Source organism: Chlorocebus sabaeus, chromosome 5 (assembly GCF_047675955.1).
Source record: "Chlorocebus sabaeus isolate Y175 chromosome 5, mChlSab1.0.hap1, whole genome shotgun sequence".
Classification (NCBI taxonomy): Eukaryota; Metazoa; Chordata; class Mammalia; order Primates; family Cercopithecidae; genus Chlorocebus; species Chlorocebus sabaeus.
The window spans coordinates 46,132,330-46,147,385 of record NC_132908.1 but is presented as its reverse complement, the minus strand read 5'-3'; the positions used below and the strand labels follow the sequence as shown (position 1 = coordinate 46,147,385).

The 15,056-nt window shown below is 39.0% G+C and overlaps 1 long non-coding RNA gene across 2 annotated transcripts; it reads right to left on the bottom strand.

Moving 5' to 3' along the window:
* Positions 1-9,373: 9,373 nt before the first annotated feature.
* On the bottom strand, positions 9,374-14,558 carry LOC119627702 (uncharacterized). 2 transcript variants are annotated; one of them, XR_012093040.1, is made up of 4 exons: positions 14,377-14,558; positions 12,908-12,996; positions 10,341-10,553; positions 9,374-10,258 (listed from the first exon to the last, which is right to left on the bottom strand). It is a non-coding gene; the product is annotated as an uncharacterized lncRNA (long non-coding RNA). The 2 variants fall into 2 exon arrangements; XR_005243930.2 differs by having other exon boundaries at positions 10,341-10,459.
* Between the last annotated feature and the right edge of the window lie 498 nt (positions 14,559-15,056).

Below are 15,056 nucleotides of genomic sequence, written 5' to 3'. Positions count from 1 at the left end.
GACAGGATTTCACTCTGTTGCCCAGGCTGGAGTGCAGTGGCACCATCACAGCTCACTGCAGCCTCAACATCCTGGGCTCAAGTGGTCCTCCTGCTTCAACCTCCCCAGTAGCTGGGACCACAGGTGCACACCACCATGCATGAGTAAGTTTTTTTATTATTATTATTCTTTCTACAGAAATGGGGGTCTCACTTTGTTGCCCAGGCTGGTCTTCAACTCCTGGCCTCAAGTGATCACCTTGCTTCGGTCCCCCAAAGTGCTGGGATTACAGGTGTGAACCAACATGTCCATGCCTCGCCACCTCATGAGTCTTGATGGGGGGCAGAGACCAACAACTCCACAGAAGCCAGATGCTTGCTTTCCCAGCCTCTCTTGCAGCTAGGGCTCAGGCATGTGATTCAGGCTCAATCAGATGACACTAACTCTTGGCATGACATGGGGTAAGGAGGGGCTGCAGGGAATCCATTTGGGCTGGGGTGGCAGCTGCACTGGGAGTGACATCAGTTTCCAGAGGGAGAAGCAGAATCTGGCATCAGGCTTGGGGTGTGGGAGGTGCAACCAGAGTCTGCACCCAGCAGCAGTGGCAGAATGGGTTCTCTGTGGAGAGTCTGTGTACTCCTTCCTCTGGGGCCACCAACATCTGCCTCTATGAACCTCTCAGAGTCTGTGAGCAACTCAATAGCCTTGAATTTTTTTCCCTTCCTGTTTGAATGAGCCAGGTTTGTTTCACTGCTTGAAACTAAGAGCCATGCCTGATATGAAAACCAAGCAACATCTTTTTGACCCAATGATTCTGGCATCCTAAAATACTCATCTCATTTTAAGTTAAAAAATAAATCCATGTTTGAGCATCTACTGTTTCAGTTACTGTGCTAGGTGTCACAAAGCTAAGTAAGAGTGATAAGTAAATCACTATCACCACCATGATAAATAGAGGATGGAAACTTGCTTTTTGGAATACAGATACAAAATGATTAATTCTGCCTGGAAGTGTTTTGGAACATTTCAGAGAGGTAGTGAGCTGGGCCAAGAGAAGAGCATAGGCAAGGAATGGTGGTGTGAAGTTGCCTGGAGTGTCCTGAGAAGAAAGATGGGCTCAGAAGGACTAGGGTAGGGCAGAGAAGGGGGTCACTGCAAGTGAGGCTGGGAAAGTGAGGCTGGGAAAGTGAGCCAAGGCTCAAATACAAACTGTCTGAACTTCATTTTCTGTGCAAGCAGGAGAAGCCACTGACATGGGTTTGGAAGATGGATTGAAGGGGGAGAAAAATGGAAGCAAGAAACTCTCTCACAAGAGGCTATAAACACAGCCAAGGTCATGAGATTGGAAGGGAAGGCAGATATTTGAAAAATATTTAAAGAGATGTGAGGGATAGGACAGGCATAGTGGCTCATGTCAATAGTCCCAGCACTTTGGGAGGTCAAGGTGGGCAGATCACGAGGTCAGGAGATCAAGACCATCCTGGCTAACACAGTGAAACCCCATCTCTACTAACAATACAAAAAATTAGCCGGGTGTGGTGGCACGCCCCTGTAGTCCCAGCTACTCAGGAGGCTGAGGCAGAAGATCGCTTGAATCCAGGAGGTGGAGGTTGCAGTGAGTCGAGATCGCGCCACTGAACCCTAGCCTAGGTGCCTAGGTAACAGAGCAAGACTCTGTCTCTTAAAAAAAAAAAAAAAAAAAAAAAAAAAAAAAAAAAAAAAAAGAAAGAGAGAGAGATGTGCGGGGTTGCTGCTCTACTGGTTGTGGAGAGTCAAGGAGGATTCAAAGATGGTCCTGAAGTCCCAGCTGGAAGAAGTAGGTGGCGGCAATGTTTTTAATATTGGCAATTCATCACATAGCACAGGTGTGGAAAAATGGCATTGGCTTTAGGCATGCCCAGATCTTTCCTCATTTTAGGCATTTGCTAATACATGCATTTTCTAAGCTGATGCCTTGTGTTTAATCACCGTTCCATTCAGGAGAAGGAGGTTGTTTCAAACCTGGTTGCTATCATTTGACTTCCTTGCTATTCACGGGGCTATTTTATTTGCTACTGATATACCACAGCCTTAAATTGCAAGTTAATCCAGGATGTTCCTAGGTTGGCAGTTAGGAATATATAATTCTTTGGAAGCGCTAAAAGTCAGCTCTCTAAATTCTCTCCATATGAAACTTCTCTCCACCTTAGGATGGATCCACTTATTTAGTCCACTGCCGGTACCTCACCAAAACCTGGGCGGTCACTGGATTCCAGGAACAACAGTAGCCTGGAGTGCGGCTGTTCCTGGTGGCTTCCCTGTATCCTGCCCATCCTTTGTAATGGGCAGGATGTTCTGTTCTGTCTGCTGTTGACTATCTCTATTCTGTTCCTGACCCTGATTTCTCCTGCCAAGCTCAATTTTGAGAGCTGACAACAGCAAGCCATGGCTTCCCAAAACATTATTTTTAGGTCAACTAATAAATTTCAAGAACATATTTGACTCTGCTTCCTGTGGTACTAAGCCTACTTCTTGATACAAGCATTTGCCTTTGTTGTAAATAGTAAAGTTCTTCCAGTTGGCTTTTTGTTAAGAAGTGTGTGGATGTGGCGTCTGATGACATCTTTAGCTTGGATTCTAAAAAGGCACTACTACTGTGCGTTTGACTAAAGGAAACACATTTTACCCGTGAATGCCTTCCATTTACAAATGCTCAGCTAGCACACAAAGCTAAGGCCATGCAGTAAGTACTGTCCTACAATGTTACTCACTTCTGAAAGCACAACATGATGACTGGTATAGCTTTGGAGATGTTTTCTGGAAACCAAATAAAGGAACAGCTTTGTTATTCCACACCTACAAAGTCAGAAGATGCACAGTCTTTTATTCATGTTTGAACAAGCTTCCTTCTTGAACAATCATCTATAAAGTGATGTGATTCTCTACTAGATCAGGAGCTCTTTGAGGACGGAATCAGGTTCTAATCCATATTCTAAATCTACACCACCTGCACAATGCATGTTGCATGGTTAGGGTTAAATAAGAGTTGGTTGAATTAATCAATAATACACAGCAAGATAATTCACAAAGAGAGGGGAGTAATCTCCCCAGCCTCAATCACTGGGCAAGTGGAATCGCTTGGGCACTGCTAGTGCCTGAGACAGAGCTGGTGACAATTTCATGTAATGTGAATATTTTACATGAACAGGGAAACTAGACTCACGGATAAGTAGTGTAGTCATCAAGACAACACTGTCTTGGAGGTTTTTCTGAAGTTATAACCATGATACAGAAGCAATAAATTATGAAGGCTGAGCATGTAATAAAATTTAATGTTGTCATAAATTTTATAACAAAGTTACTCTGACACATTTAATGACACACATAATCATTAGTATGCAGCACTGTAATCAGACATTGATAATAAGCAGTTCACATCAGTGACTGTGAGAGTCTTTACTTGTATTCAGCCAAACCAACTGCTTGGTATTTTTTTCTCCCTTCTTAGTCGTTAGTTTTCCATACCTACAATAATTATCAGTGGTGATGGGCTTCTCTGACCATGTCAATAATTTAATTCTCAATGCACCGATACAGAAACCCTTGCGGAAGACGGTGTCAAGCAGAGAAGGCTCTCTCTACTCCTTCCACGTGAAACACCTCTGCAGCAGCATATGGGAGCTCTGCCTACAGCCCTTGGACCTAACCACTTCAGTGTGTTCCAGTGAGTGTCTGGACCTTGGCCTGAAAGGTTTTTCCTAAACTAAAGAAAATTTCTCTGACCTAAAGGCCTTAACCTCCACCCCAGAAGCTCTCACCAAGGACTATAGGGAACTGGTGGGGAAAATCCTCATCCCTCACCCCTCAAGGCACACGGCAGCAATGCTGAGGCTTGTGTGCCACACTTGCTCCCAGAGGCCCTCAGCAGGCTGCCTGCGGTGGTGAATGACTTCCTAACATGCCCCTTGACAGCCTTCCTTTCCTTGCCTCGCTTCTCTACTCTCCTACCAGCACTGCAGGAGTCACATCCCAAATATACCAGTGGCACTTGAATCCTGGTTTCCAGGTGTTTCTGGAAAAACCCAAGTAAGACATTGCCCCAGTAATGGGGCTAGATGTCTGAGGCTTCCTCGAGCATCTACCTTGAAGGCTCTTACTGCTCTACACACATGCACATACACACACGAGCATGCAACCAGTTACATCCAAGCTCCCGGAATACCAGCCTGTTGAAGATAGCAGAGAGCTGCACTATAAGCCAAGGCTGCTCCCAAGAGCCACTCCATTACTGAATTGGGGCCCCCGCAAGATGAAGGAATGTAATCATTCGAAGGATGGAGAATGTTCTCTGAATCACTGACAAGTTGGAAGGGGTGGAGGGCAAGAGTCCACCTGGGTCAAGCGGAGAGATGGAAAGAGCGAGAGAACCTGGACTGATAATGCCATTGCTCAGAAAAGGCTGCTCCAGATGCATATCTACAGCAATTGTACAGCCCAAACATCTCTGAGCAATAGGTCTCTGGTAGTCTTGATGTCTAGGCCAACAATTCCCACTTCATTCTTCTCAGGGAAGGGGCAAAGAGAATCCAGAGACTCTCATTCTGCTGTTACATTAAAAGGGTGAGGCACAACAGCCTTGGCACAGTCACAAGAGCACATTCACACTAAAGTGTAAATGACTCACAGCTCCTTTTCTATTTTTAGGTTGGGGAGTTGCTTTAGAACATAAGGGGGAACTAAAGAATATTCCTGTTACATACAAGGCAGAGAAAAGGGAAACTAGTGGTGACAAGACAAATCATCTCTTTGACATTTGGCAGGCTCTACTTATTACAGCTCTGGGGGTGAGGTGGGAACAAAAAGATGCTGTGTAAAGAAATTTATGCCATCCCTGTTGTAGTGGGGTGCAGTTTAGAGGGGTCACTGATCAAGCAGAGATCCAGAGAGTATTTCGTTCTAAGTCAGAAACAGAAATGTATAAAACACCGCCTTTCCAGCATCAGAAATGAGTAGTGGTAGTGGAGACCTACCCAAAACAGGAAAGAGGACCACGTGAGGTAGAGTGCCATGAGCCTACATCCCAGTGCCGCTGCTCATGACTGTAATCTTGAGTAGGTCCCTTAAAGTCTCTGGACCTCAGTTTTGCCATCTGTGAAATAGGGATAATATTATCCAGCATAAAATTGGTTATGAGGCTCATGTAGGGCCTGCCTGGGATGATGTGTTACTAATGGTTAAGAACACAACTTCTGGGGTCTGACTGAACAGGCTGATATCCATGCTCAATACGTTCTAGCAGAGCCCTGGGTGATCTATTTAACTTTTCTCACCTGTAAGCTGAGACAAAAGTACCCACTTTATAAGATTATTCCAATAATTAGTTGAAATAATGCATGCAGAGAATTAAGCATGGTATTTTTATTAAACTAGCTATTAAAATGTGTAAAACATAAAGTATTGTATGGATTTTAGGACAATGCAAAGACTCTTTGCTGGCTGCAATAGTTCGGGGCCCCTTCAGATGGCTAAAGGCAGAATTTGTATATGTAAATATGGGGTGCTTATCTCTGCTCTGGATACTGAGGGCTTACCCTGTTATTAAACTTGTTTAGTAAATGTTGAACTGTCATGAGGCCTAACATTTAGTTCTAGTTATTAGATAAAACATTTGCTTTGAATGGTATTTGAATTGCCAGGTTCTAGATTATTCTGGTTGACAAACTCTTCGTATTTTATAAAGAGGCTAAAATTGGTATGCTATTGCAGAACAGATGTGCCATTTTCAAGGTATATTAAACCATGATTCACTGGAACATTGGTCCTACTGGCAACAAATTCAGAGCAGGCTGGACTTTATTTGGTGAAGAAACATTGAGTAGAAGAGAAAGGACATTATTTTATGTATTTTCGTTTTCAAATTACTGTAGCTTAAACCTTTTAGCCATCGTTACCCACCTTCGGTCTGCTAAATAAATGAATCAGTACATTTCTAACTTACAGAATTTTTTAACAAAAGAAAATGTAATTTGATAGCCAAATCAACATTAAACATTATACACTTAAAAAACCACAGGCAAAGACAAAAACATGATGACACTAACTTTTGTTAAAGTATGCTTACCTATGGTTTCCCTCTGAGGCACGTTCTTTCACACTAAGCTTTCAACATAATATGAAAATGAAGGAGATGCATTTTGCAAAGCAAAACACATCTTAGGCAAAACATACATCTCAAATTAACACTGTCACAAAGTTTTAGAATTTAGTAAGTTCATTAATTTAAAAGTTGGGATGTCTGAGTCCTTCTATCCCAAAACAAGATCTTGGAGGGACTTCCACAGCTATGTAATACCATGGTCACAGGACCCTTTCTGAAATTATTAATCTGAATACATCATATGAGGATAAATTCCATCTTTTTGAAAACGTTTAGGAAAATGAGCTTGGTATTTATAAAATGAAGCTCTCTTTGGGTGGGTATCCTAAGACACGTCAAGCCAATCAGCCTGTAACTGTCAAAAAACATTGGTAGGTACAAAAGTGGGGTGGGAGAGGAGTGACTTAACTTTGTTAAGTGATGGGAAAGAAACAGTAATAGCATATCTCAATAAAATGTGATTTAGGAATATTTAAAATACTAAATCATTAAACTGACAAAGAAATATAAATCATTCAGAAATAAACTCATTAGGTCATCAAATCCTGTTAAATCTGCAATTGGGAAGAGCAAGGTGTACAATCCATACATTTAAACACACGGGCTCACTTTGTACAATGTCAATTTACTCCTTAATATGTTATTAATATGCATTTTCCAAAAGGATGTATTAGTAAATTGTACACATCTACTTCTTGGCACCATCATATAACCTGGTACAACATATGCATTCTTCTTACAGTTAAGGCATAAGGATGGTATGAAAATTAGAAAAATAAATGCCCTATTATGTTGTGGTCAGGTTTAAGGCATGTGAATTTTTATCTTCATACAAAAGATTAAAATCTAGATATTAAAAAGTAGTGCAGTATCAGTGATGCATTATCCCTGAGTTCCCAAAATGTCACATCACAAAAATATCCTGTAATTGCTTGTAGTTTATTCCTTGGCTTTCCTCTTTTCTCTCTGCATCTTTGTAACAATTTTTTAAAAGTGGAAATATAACTGTTGGCAATGCTAACAGCTGTAGAAATGATTACAAGGTAGGAAAAGCATAACAGGAATGTCAAGAATCTGGCAGTAACATATATGGAACATTGTTCAGGACAAAAGAGGAGAAGGAAGGAAAAAAGGAGAGGAGTTTATCACCTCTAAGAATTTTCAAACTAAACCTCATTGCTTAATAGGAAAAAAAGATTCCATATTTAAAGTTAAGTCACAGATAACTACCAGCTAAAGCATGACATCACCAGCATTGGAGTCAGCAGAAGTGTGTTTCTGAAGGACAGTGTTGCAAGAGGATGTCGACAGGTTTTCAGAGCCAGGAGACAGAAAATAATTCTACCTCTGTCAATTGAAGGACCTTAGGCAAATCAGTTTACCTCTGCTAGACTACACTCCAAAATTTAGACATTCAAAAATTTGATATTAATAACCACATGAAAGTCTCGTGTTGAGGTGAATATGTATTTGCTGGTGAAAGATATGTTGGTTTTTAAACAGACAGCACTCTGCAAACGTAGGCTATTGTTGAGTTTTGCTGGTTGTCAAATTCTATACAGTTATACACATCTGCGAGGCCTCCTAATGGTGTTTTTCCAACGGCTAAAGGTTTATGAATAAGACAATTTTCCTGATGGTATTAACCCGATGCTTTTCTTAAACATGTAACCTTGAGTTCACTATACAAAACAATGATTTGATTAGAGCAATGCATATAATAAAGGTTACCCTAGTTTCTTAGACCCTAGACATCATTCACAAAAAAAGAGAACTGCTTTTGAAAGGGATGTATTTGCACAGGGAAGAAAAGTTTTCTACTTCTAATTATAAATGATTTATTGGTGTAAGCAAAACAACAGCCTATCTGAGAGGCACTTCTATGAACATCCTCACGTGTGATTTGCAAGATTGAAGAAGAGGGAAAAATGCCTCGATTGTACCAATGATGAGAAAACACCAAAACTACAAAGCAGGTTTCAGAAAACCAAACTCATAACCAAGGACAATAATAAAGCAATGTGTTGACATATACTCTGCAAGTTTTCCTCCATAAATAGTTTACAGAAATTTTGTAATTTCTGTAAATGCATCCTATAATAATTTTGCATCTTGCTTTTTTTTTACATTAAATATCAAGTAGATTTTTATAGGGCAATTATTTGAAAATTATCTCAAATACATGGGGAAATACACATCAAATGAAAAAATGCAGTGGGTGATAGAGATACCATGAAGAGCCTCAAATATTTCCCATCTCATTGGAGAGAAACAAACATGTTCTCATTTAGAATGAGTGGGAGTTACCAAACTGATTTAGGCCTCTATATTTAACTTCCAGTCAAAAAAGGTAGTTCCATCTAACAACAATATTATGGTGAACAAAAGAAAAAATTAACTCTAAATTTGCAGTAGGGTCTTTTCTTCGGAAGTACCAAATCCCATCTATTACCAGCTCCATGCTTCAGGCCTAAAATGGATCTCCCTGAAGCAATGACAGAATTTTTGCCAAGTGACTAGGATATAAACACCACTTTGGTTGCACAGTGAGACATATGCTCCAAAGAAAACTGGTTCAAAAACAGGCAAGTGGGTTTCTACAGAATAAATGAGAGCCCCGTCAATGGCTTCCTCTTCAGGGCTTTGTGTCTGTACTTGCGTGGTGGCTCTTTGTTTCATCTATGGATAATGGTGCACATGGTGTTCATAATTCCTTACACTCATGAACTGCTATAAATTTGTTTTTGGTATTCCAGAGAGTCCTAACTTCAGCTTCTGGGCAATGCTGAGGAGGCACCCTATATTCTAGACTTACCTTTTGCAAGGTGTACTCTCAGCATTGTGGGCGATTTCCATGGGAGAATATTCTATTTAAAGAACTACTGTCCCAGCATAAAACAAAAAATCATTTATGAAGATGCAGGAGACTCAGAAAACTCTAGATTATGTTTGCACAAGCATAATGTCAGAGCCTCCTTTCCCCACTCCACAAGGGGGTCAGGAAACGAGTACTCAGCTGTGAGAAAAGACATACAGAAGAATTCATGTGGTCATGACAGCAAGGACATGGCCGATCCTCCAAGGAGGATGTGTCATACACTTCATGAACCCAAGAGTGTGCTGTAGGGTCTGAAGGGCAAGATGCTGGTTCACTGATGTAAAGGAGAGAGGGAAAAAGCTTCAACCAACTAGAAAAACAGTCCTTATGCATGCTATTTTTTATTTCAAACACAGGTACAATATCAATTCCTTCTCTGAGAGAGTATATTTTAAAATAGGATACATTTTTAAAGGAATATTTAAAGGACACATTAAAATTTATTTAAAAAACTTTTCAAAAGAAACAAAAGGTATGAATTTTATTTAATCCTTAAGGAAATGATTATTTTCTCATCCACATAAATCATTAATTTTGTTTTTCTTTATCTCCTTTATTAATCTACATTAGAAAAATAAACTTTTCGTACACTAAGAACAAGCAAACCAGTCTCAACTGACAAAATGTACCAATGTAACACAATTACTTTCACCTTTAATTTACAGGCAGCCAGATTCAAAATCCTTAAAGTTGCTTAAACTTAAACATGACAATGACAACCTAAAAGGTATAATGTTGATTGGAGCAGATATTTAATTGGAAAATTGATGATTTTCCATTTCCAATTAAATCTCTAGATAGAAATGAAAAAAATTAAAAATCATATTTAAGAAAAGCCAAATCTTGGATTGTGAGGTATCTTTTTAAGGATGTTTCAGCAGAAAAAAACAAAGACTCTCACAATTGTGTAGCTGCCTGGATTAGGTGGGTACCCTGATCAAGGAGATGGGGGATGATTTGGCTTTAGTATTCCAATACTAAAGTTTATAATGAGAATAACATGTTGCTACAAAATCCAGTCTCTTCCTCAGATGCCTTCCACAGAGGGCAGGAAGATTTGTCAGTTTTGTTTGCTGATGATGCCTGGTTCTGCCAACAAACAACACCTGTCACATGGTAGGTAGTCAATATACATTTGTTGAATAAATAGAGAAAAAAAGAACTGTACAGTATGTTTGTGAAGCCAACTGTGTGTACATTGCTATTGAGGTACACAAAGAGTCTTTGTTTTAAATTTGAGAATGAGGACTTTCAATGGAATATATCTGTAAAAATGAAAGAAAGACATTACTGTCTGGACTCTTGTACAGCAAGAGAAGAAAAACCACTAGCAAAGAGCCAACTCACCTGATAGACCTGGATCAAGCATGTGGCCATGGAGAACACCCCTGGGACTCTAATTCTGGCACTCCTGCAAGCTGGGTACTTGGGCAGGACAGCAGCAGCACTCATGAACTGGGCAGCACCTGTTGGTGAGGGCTGATCACATGGATTCTCTCATCCCAGCCTTACAATCAGTCCTTCAGGTACATACTTTTTCTGACTTTGCTGATGAGGAAACTATGCACAGAGGTTACACAGCTTAACAAAGGGCCCTCACCTCATGAGTCATGAAATGGAACTTTAGCCTTTCTTTGTATCTGGTCTTAGAGCCAATACCCAAGAACCACTGTACTGTACACATTGTCTCAGAGAAACTTACTCTTCCTGGGCCTCAGTCTTTAAAAGGTGGGCAGTTGACTTAATAAGAATTAAGGATCAATGATTAGGGTTCAAGGCACTCCAAAATTCTGGTCTTTATTGAAAAGGCTACAGATGTCTCACCTTAGTAACACCCTATCATCTTGATATTCTTGGTTAATTAAATATGGGAAACCAATTTCATAGTAATTGAGGTCAGAAAAAAGTACTCATGACATTTTAGAATATAATGACAAAGCCATAGATAAATTTTAATGCAACTGTAATTACTTAAAACTGTTACAGCATGCAATGTGTTACCACAACAGCTAGAGAAACACTAATTTACTCAGCCTATTCTTCTAGACCCATAAACACTAGGATTAAATAAATATTTTCATTGAATTTATTCTACCCTTCATTGCCATTTATAGATAGCTTACTCGTCAAATATTACTTTCTAATTGTTTTATGTTTCCTAACTAGCCTGTAATACTTTGGCAAGGACCTCAAACAATAGTAGACAGTAGGTATAAAATAGATGGCTACATTGAACAGATGACTAAAAGGATGCCTCCTGAGTACCTATATCTTGAAATATACTTTATTGTGCCTTACTTTCAATTTGTGATATTAAAATGTAGAAATCGCCTATTTTATGTAATAACAATAAAATCCTTCTTTGCTGAAAATACGCACAAATAAAGTTTACAAGCTTAAAAAATTAAATCGCAGTAATGGTCAAGCTTTCCAATAATAAAATACATTTTCATAAGGTTTTCATTTTACAAAAACTCAAATAGCTTCATGAGTTCACAAAATAATAAATTTTTCAAGATATTAGCATATTCTTATACTGGAAGAGCAGAGAATAAAATTTACTTGGAGATCGAGCATTTGCTTCTTTAAGAAATACTTCTTTTAGTATTTTTACTTTAATATTATGAAAGCTACATAATTACATTCAGATTCTTTAACTATTCCAGTAGTTAATTTTTAAAACTTACGATGAACAGTTTTGTTTAAAATATGGAACATTGGTAATATGAAAATCTGAATTTGTAAGAATGATTTGCATTCCTGATTTTTTTTTTTTTTCTGATACAACAAATGATGAAATAACTAATGGTTCCACAGAGGATAAAATGTCTCAAATCTGTTGGTTCTGAAGGTGAAGCAAGATTTTATACTGATACCATGTATCACTGAGATGCCAGAAGGAAATGGAATTAAACTCAGATAGTTCAAATGGAGAGATTTTAATGAAGGGACAACCTACAGAGGTGTTGTCAGGGTCAGGGGGAATCAATGAGATATGCTTAGAACCCACCAACTGGCAAACCTCTCCCTGAAGATGGAGGAGGAAGGAGTGATACTGTAGTGAGAGCTTGAGCCTAAGGGAGGAGGATGGGCCGCTGAGCAGGAGGCACCATCCTGAAAGAAGAATCCTCTGCCAGATACTTTTCAGGGTCATTTCTTCACACTCTCTGCAGGGAAGCAGGGAGACAGCAGGAAGAAATATCCTAACCTCACTCTCCTCCCTCTGCCAGTGCCTTCCATTGGCCAAATCCTCCCCGAGGTCAATTGGTGGTGATCAGCTTCCAGGGGCAACAGGAGGGAAGAGGAGGGCAGAGACTGGCTCAGGGGTGGGGGATCATGCACATTAGGGGCTCAGTTGTTCAAATACCTGTCACTGAGGCCTGATAACGGTGGGAAGACTGAGCATGCTCCTCTGACCTAATTTCTAAGAAATCTACCGGAAATAACATTTGGGGATTTTTCCATTTAACAAATTTTTTAAAAAATAGCTGTCCTCTCAGCTCCATTTCCCATGCATTTTCCTCTCCTCAAGCTGTATTTAAATTCCTTCTTTCATTTTCCTTCTGGTAACAAAGACGTCTGTGGCTCAACAGACGTTTCTCTAAGACCCCATCCTGTTAGGTCTCTGAGCTGTGGGAAGTATTTATACAATTACCAGTGAATATAAGATCCAGGAATTTCCCTAAGATCCCTAACAAAATTGGTGATAAGTAGTCCCACATGTTAATCCAGCCACATATGGATGACAGCACTTACTGTTTCTTTGACAAATGCCAAATACATTTGAAATAAATACCTGACATATTTGTTTAAGTGCTTTCTAATCTATTAATTTTATATATGCATGAGTCCGTTTTGTATATCTTCTGATTATAGGATAAATGTAAATAAATCCAAGGAATAATTAAACCTACCACTTTCAAGAAGCCTTCTTTGTAGAACTGGAAGAGTCTTAAATAGGCTTTTCAGGTATGCATCTCTTATTATCGCTAAACACCAACTCCTGCAAGGCAGACATCATGTGTGGGTCATCTTTAAAGTAGGCACAGGCCCTAAAACAGTGACATGCACATTGCAGGCACTCCATAAATGTTTGCTGAATTGGCTAAACCTTGGTTTGTCCCCATAATCAACCACCGCAAACAGCACACAGATAATTACTTCTTGGAAAGATTCCAGCTAGTGTTTGATGTTACCTATGTGGTTTTTCTCTCAAGAGCAGCTCTGTAGGATTACATTATTTTCTGTTTTTTTTTTTGTTTTTTTGTTTTTCCCTTTGACCTTAATGTCATCTACTTCAATAACAGCTTCATACAAAATTCCTACCGGCACATACCACAGCAGATTCAAGGCCTTGTTTTAAAAATGGTGCCAGCATCTCTTAATTTGGAAGATATATTGTCTCTCCTGAACATGGGCTAAGAAAATGTATAATTTGGTATTAACATAAGAGCTGAAGACACTTTAAATGCACTGTTTCATTTTTATAAGATAAAAATAATTCTAAGAATCAAAATGTTATCAACAGACCTGTCCTTCATTAAAAAGTAAAACTGCATTTTCCTACATTTTATGAAAGTGTCCAATTACAAACAATTTTGAAATGTAACTTTTAAAAATGTAAACAGCAAAAATACTGTATTTAAAATAAATCTGGACAGGCAAAAAATATACATATATACCCAGAAGACAGAGATTTTGGTGAAAATTAAGATATTTCATCTTTGAACAACTTAGAATCTTTCCTGCATTTTATAGTCTAGTTCCAGGTATTAATCTGAAATAACCTTGAAATCCTAAATTTAACACCCTTCAGAACAAAGTAGCTTTTCTCTTCTGCTTTATGAGCAAATGGACTAAATACTAGGGAATGGTACTGTCTGGGCCTTTGAACCAAGACTGAAAGAGATGAAATCCTATTCGATATGTATAAACATTAGAGAATCCATTTTGATTTAATAAAAGGATGAATTTGTTCTATATCCTATGAGAAAATGGTTCCCTTTTCCTGAAAATGTTATCTCATTCCAACAATAGAGAGTTGGATTTTTTCCAGGGTGTGGTGTGGGGGGTGGACAGAGTTGCCATGAATACGGCATCTATCAAGACTGCTGTTATATTCATTTCTCAAAATGCATTGTAGTAGGAAATTCAGAACGCAGTAAGAGAAAATAAATGTTTGACTTCAAAATATAAGGCCACATTTAAAGCAGCAGGTGAAGTATAGAACAGTTAACAGTACAAATTCTTTATCTGCAAACTTGCAGTTCCCTAAATCTCTGTAACACATCACTTTTAAAAGCCTCAGAGAAGCGGTTCTGTAATAATTTACCAATAATTCAACCCCTCAATAGCCTTAGCAAGTGAAACCTGATAGCCTTACATTTTAGAAATGACCCAACTTGATCCTTTTATTCTTCAGAATATCTCTCTCAAATTTTCATTTGCTTTTCATTAATTGATGAATTATGAGATGTTTTAGGTGCCTGTCCACAAAGAAATGAAATTTTCACTTTCCAGGAACCTAACAAATGAAAAGATAGAAACCAATTCCAACAGAATGTTACCAAAGAAATCTTTTAGAGTAGACTGTTAACATTATTTATTTATATTTATCTGGCTCTACTATTTGTGGTACACTTACACTTCAAAGTTAAACCTCAAATAACATCATAGTGAGTGGTTGACTTCATGTTTAGCTGAGGTCTTGAAGACTGAAAAAGACCATGACAAACGCACATCTATTGTCTTGGCTACTGTATCCGTCTTCATCATCATTCTGATGGTGTGCAATGTATTGCAGCTCACCCTTTGGGAAGGACTAAAGTAGACATCTGTTGGTTCTGCTTGCTCAGCATTCCTACCCTAATTTTCCTTTGGAGAACCCCTTTATTCTAGACCACGTGAAGTTAATGCCAAACCCCATTCCAGGGGATGCACCTGAATCCAACTTCAGTTATCTAAACAGTCCCTTCTCCACGTTCAGAGAAGAGCAAGCGACTCAAACTGCCTTCATAAGGACAGACCTGGGACTTCTGCTGCAAATATTGAAGAATAAGTACT